This window comes from Olea europaea, chromosome 15 (genome assembly GCF_002742605.1).
Source record: "Olea europaea var. sylvestris chromosome 15, O_europaea_v1, whole genome shotgun sequence".
NCBI classification, from domain to species: domain Eukaryota; kingdom Viridiplantae; phylum Streptophyta; class Magnoliopsida; order Lamiales; family Oleaceae; genus Olea; species Olea europaea.
Window position 1 is genome coordinate 15,320,039 of NC_036251.1, and position 6,297 is coordinate 15,326,335.

At 34.9% G+C, this 6,297-nt stretch overlaps 1 pseudogene; it reads left to right on the forward strand.

Annotated features, from left to right (window-relative positions):
* Positions 1-1,810: 1,810 nt before the first annotated feature.
* On the forward strand, positions 1,811-5,351 carry LOC111411006 (annotated as a pseudogene).
* The last annotated feature ends 946 nt before the right edge of the window (positions 5,352-6,297 follow it).

The window sequence follows — 6,297 nt, forward strand, 5'->3', positions numbered from 1 at the left end:
CATATTAATAAAATAAAATAACAAATGAGCAAAGAAAAAAGTGAGCCTGTCCGGCCCTACTCGAAAAGGGCAGAGCCGAAAGCTCGAGTCAAGCCTAATTTAAAGCTCGGCCTAGCTCGGACCTGGATAAATGTTCGTGTATTTTACCTTATTTGACTCGACTCATTGACATCCCTACATCTATCTAGCAATTTAGTCATATATTATTGTTTGACGGATAAATCGTACTAATCAAATTATATTTTCTTGAAGTCATGATCTGAAATTCTAGATAGTTTTCATCAAATTCACAACATATATGAGTGTCTGGTCTCATATAATTCTCCTTTCTATTGGCCAATATGATAATGTAGATAAAGTTTCAAGTATACTTATAAAATCTGGCCCGGATCGGTAGGTCTGGCATGATAATCAGTGACTCGGACCCTTGATCAGGTCGGGTAGAATATTTTCATAGAATTGCAAGTGACTCGGTCAAAACCAAGTTGACCCACCTAGTTGACTGAGTTAATAGGGCGATTTTCATATTAACTCGGTCGGTTGACTAGTTTGATCAGGATTTAAAAGTTTGTCCATAAATTTTTTGCTTTTAAAAGATTTGAACCTTAGACCTCTAAGTAAAATGAGTTTCATGTAACCACTAGAGATCAATTGTTTCTTGTTTTATGTTTGCAATAAATATGTATATTTAAATAATTTATAGTTTGTTAAAAATATTTTTTAAAAATTATAATAATTATTTTAATTTATGCCCCCTGTTTGATATCCATTTTTGGGATAAAATGCATTAATGGAATATTGATTTTTTGGAGAATGTGTGATTAGAAAGTAAGAAAATGTTTTTAAAATACGTGTATAATTATTTTATAAAAGAACGTGTGGTTGAAAATAAATTTTGAAAAAACGCATTCTTGAAAAAATGGGAATCAAACAAGGGCATAAATATATAAATAATTAATGATAGATAATTTAATTTTTCTTTATTTTATCCAAAAGCAAACTTTATTCTTTAAAAAATAGTTTATAATTATTAAGCATTGACCCATCAGTGTAAGATCATAGTATGAGGGCGGTTGGGCAAGTCGGCCCCCATCGTCTAGTGTTTTAGGACATCTCTCTTTCACACTAACCCACCAGTTCGACCAGTAACCCAAGGCTCAGTGCCTTGACCGGTTCAATGGCCGTGTAGGGTTTAATAACTATGATTTCAAGAACTACGTCTATACTAGCTTATAACAAGTCGGACATTAAGGTTGAGCTTGATGAGGCCATCCACATATAAGCGATGCCTAGCAGAACTAGAGGGCTCTCTGAAACTGTTTTCTTGATTAATATTAAATTGTTAAGTAGCATCGTGTATAAACATTGAACTTATTGATAAATTATTTTAAACTAATTATCACAAAAAATGATTGATTAGATTCCTAGAGAAGTTTACATAAACATTTTTAAGTTTCCATCAAGGAATGTCAATCCACTATGTATATATGAAGTTAATTGAAAATTAAAGCACGAGAGTTTATAGGCCCATTGAGTTTCTAACCTTGTATATGATGTTGGTTGAAACCTAAAATAATTAATAAAATGATGAACTAGTAAGTCTACCTTGCTAAATATAGTAAAGTTAACTATATATGGATAGCAATAGATCAAACGTCACATCATATAAGTTAATTTCGTATCCGGTAAAGTTGATTCAAAAGGTACGTGTGAACCAACACATTTGAAAGGAATTTGGAAATCCAATTTTCTTTGATGTCCCCATTGGTGAATTCCCCTCTATAAATTCTTCAATTACATGCGAGAATAATCAAACTTTCAGTAATCCTTCCTATGGCTTCCCAAACTTCTCCTCTTCTCTTCATAACTCTGACCAGCATTCTTCTGGTTAGCTGCATTGCAGCATCCAATGCTAATGAAAAGGTATGAAATTTGTTTTTAATCCGTGTTCAGATTTCTTCTCGTAATTATCAACATGCTGATGCAGGTATTCATTGTATACATGGGTGATCTTCCCAACGGTGATCTTTCTGTTTCATCAGTCCACAAGAACTTGCTACAATCAGTCCTTGGCAGGTAACATATACATATAAGTAAATGCTTAAGAACTAAAAACATGCAATTGAACTGCCTTAAGTTAATCTCCAAATTCTTTCTACGCTCAAAAAAGAAGAGAAGTTACAAAAATAATTAATAATGTAATTTGTACTGTTTATGTGTGATGGATTCAGCGAAAGGGCATCAAAATCTTGGCTCCGTAGCTACCATAAAAGCTTCAATGGCTTTGTTGCCAAGATGACTGAGGAAGAGAAAGAGAAAATTGCTAGTATGTCAAATATGAATCAATTAAATTGTTAATTGCAGCACACGTGAGTCCAAATACCCTTGCTTCTAATCTAATATACAAATGTTTAATATGTACTTAGGCATGGACACAGTAGTGTCTATATTCCCTAACACCAGAAAGCAGCTCCACACAACTAGATCGTGGGACTTCATGGGATTCCCTCAAGACGTTGAAAGAACAAAAATGGAGAGCGATGTTATTGTTGGAATATTAGACACCGGGATTTGGCCTGAATCAGAGAGTTTCAATGATGAAGGGTTTGGTCCTTCCCCAAGCAAATGGAAAGGCAGTTGCCAAGCCTCCTCAAATTTCACTTGCAACAAGTAAGCTGCCTTAATTATAATTTTCCACTACATATACGTACACAAAGCATGCACACATATGATTTGGTTGTCATACCAAATTCAATTTTGGCTATAGGATTAGCCCCTATCGAACCATTTCATCTAAAGCTCAAGTTGTAAGTGTGTCAACTTCTCTAACATAAAATGGTTGTTTTGCAGCAAAATAATTGGAGCAAAGTTTTACCATAGCGAAGAAAACATTACTTATCCAGATGTACCCTCACCTAGGGATTCTGAAGGGCATGGATCTCACACTGCATCCACAGCAGCTGGAGGCCTGGTAAAAGGGGTGAGCTTGCTGGGTCTTGGCGAGGGAACAGCTCGAGGAGGGGTGACTTCTGCACGTATTGCGGTGTATAAAATTTGTTGGTCCCATGGTTGTTCAGATGCTGACATTCTTGCAGCATTTGATGATGCAATTTCTGATGGAGTTGATATAATATCACTGTCAGTAGGAGGGACTATTCCGTTTGATTATTTTGATGACTCAATTGCCATTGGTGCATTCCATTCTATGAAAAACGGAATACTCACATCAAATTCTGCTGGCAATTTTGGACCTCATCCTGAAAGCATCGTAAATTTCTCACCCTGGTCCCTTTCGGTTGCTGCCAGTGTTATAGATAGGAAATTTATTACACGAGTTCTGTTGGGGAACGGTAAAACTTACGAGGTAATGATAAGATATTCCATCGCACTATATCAATGCGAAACTAAAAAATTTAATTTCAGAATTGTTTTATATTAATTTCAGTTGCTCATCTTTTATTTTTCAGGGGGTTTCTGTGAACACATTTAAGCTTCAAGACAAGATGTACTCGTTAGTCTATGGAGGAAATGTACCTGCACCGGGTGCTGATGACTCCGAGTCAAGGTAGATTATAAAGAAGATCTACAATTAAACAGTTAATGTCGCGTATTTTATTTCAACACTAATGATGCATAAATTGATGCAGGTATTGCTTACCTGGCTCATTAGATGCAAAACAAGTAAATGGAACCATTGTCCTATGTGATACACTAGGTGATGGAATACCACAAGTTCTCACGGTGCAACCGGAACTATAATGCGAGGTGATGAATTCATGGATTACGCTTCCTCCTATCCCTTACCAGCTTCATGCCTGGCATCTGTTGATGCTACCGAAGTTTTTAAGTATATCAACTCAACAAGGTAAAAAAAAAAAAAAAATTGTATCCATCTATTTATTTTTCACACAATTAATTAAGTACTAAGCGGACCTTCATAAAAAAGTATCTGATTATATATTGTTAATGATGCAGTAATGCAACTGCTACCATTTTTAAGAGTGTTGAAGGAGTAGAGAAACTGGCCCCCTTTGTGGTTTCCTTTTCATCCAGAGGACCAAATCCAATCACAAGAGATATCCTTAAGGTAAAGTCTAAAATATCAATTTCTATTTTTCAGTATGTAGATATATTAATGTTGTCTTTTCCTGGTTTCTTGTAGCCTGATCTGAGTGCACCTGGCGTGGACATTGTTGCTGCATGGTCAGAGCTAAGTACAGTTACTGGATGGAAAGGAGATACAAGAGTTGTACCATACAATATTATATCCGGAACATCCATGTCGTGTCCGCATGCCTCTGGGGCAGCTGCTTATGTTAAATCATTTAACCCAACTTGGTCTCCTGCTGCCATCAAGTCTGCTTTGATGACTACCGGTAATTATCTTTGTTTATACGAAAGTTTCAAGTGTGTTTTTCAGTCTAACTTGCTCAAGGACAACATGTTATAAATATTGAATTTAAAGTAGTAGATAATCATAAGAGAGACAATGATAATGAAGTCCTTTAAAAATAAAATATACTATAAAATTAGAAAGGTAACATACAATATAAACTCAAGACAATTAAATCAAATCTTTCCTTGCTTTTCAAAAAAGGTTCGCTCAAACATGCTGTAGTTAGTCTCTCCAATGAAAAAGACTCGATCAAGTGTAGAATTTCTACAAAAAATTTCTTTAGGATTTGAACACCAAGTTTGAGAATTAAGAGGGCATAAATATTCAACCATTTCTTCTCTTTTTTTGTTATTTTCCAGCTACTCCAATGAGTGCGAATACAAACATTGATGGTGAGTTTGCATATGGATCGGGTCATCTCAATCCAGCGAAGGCTAGAAAGCCTGGTTTGGTATACGATATGGGACCAAATGATTACATCAAATTCTTATGTGGGCAAGGTTACAGCATTAAGAAACTGAGACTTATTGTTGGAAGTAACTTCACTTGCACTCAACATGAAAACGGGACAGTTTGGGACCTAAACTATCCTTCCTTGGCGTTATCTACAAAGTCCGGTGGTTTTGTCACCCATGTCTTTCATCGAATAGTCACAAATGTCGGGTCGCCAATATCCACTTACACCGCAGTCATAGCGGCGCCAACTGGACTCAATATTAATGTGTTGCCATCCGTTCTTTCGTTCACATCTATTGATCAAAAGCAAACATTTGTTGTGACTGTTAATGCAACATTGACTTCAAGCAGGCTATCTGGTATTTTGGTGTGGAACGATGGAATGTTTAAAGTGAGGAGTCCCATTGTTGCCTATGTTGTCTAAAATTTCAAGAGAACTTTGTACTTTTTAAGTGTGTGTGATAAGTGTGTTTTGTGCACTTATCCGGTTACTTGCCAATCAACCATATTGCTTTCTGGTTAGATTTTTCTTGTGTGCAAAATTTAAAACCAGTGACAACCAAATTCGAACTAATGCTAACCAATGATAGAGACTAACTAGATATCGGGCCCAACATCAAGGCTACTAATATATGAAACCTATTATGACTTAATAATTTTTAAAAGTTTCGTTATTATCTTTCATGTAATTTATATCTTTCATGTAATTTAGACTAATCAACTTGAAATAAAATACAACGTATAAAAACGACAATATTTACAACCGATTGGGACCATTTGCCCTTCCAGTAATCAATACGAAACAACACAATAGAGAACTTTAAAGCTTTTATTACTGAAAAAACATAGACAATGCATATGGTATAAAGTACATGAGCCTGCCCAACTATTGACATGTGATACAAAAGGATATTAAAAAAGAAACATGATGTGCATGGTCTATGAAATGAGTTATACCAACTAGCTCTATTGGATATTATTATTTTTTCTTTTATAACACATTTATCAAAAATCAAATTTACGTTATTTAACATTTCATAGTATAACATCCAAAAATAATAATAGTAAAGCAAAGGCATTTCTATAACGTGGTTTAAGAGTACTCGAAAATATGATCTAAACAACTATTTTATATTAATTTCGAGTAAGTAATATCTTCTTATAATCAGAATATAATCAACTGAAATCTATTCTGTTATCACATCACAATATATTGAGACATCTCATAAAAATGTACCATCACACTAAAGTATGTAATCATACGTGCATAGACCCTTCACACAAGCCTGAGGAACCCACAGTGCACGAAAATGGGTTTCAAAGACCTATGATAATACATACTTGTACGTGATCAATACCAGTGCACTATAGTACACAGTCAAGACCCTAAGTGTACTAAAACAAATATAGTCAAAATTCTATTCTATTACATTTGAATATCCTAT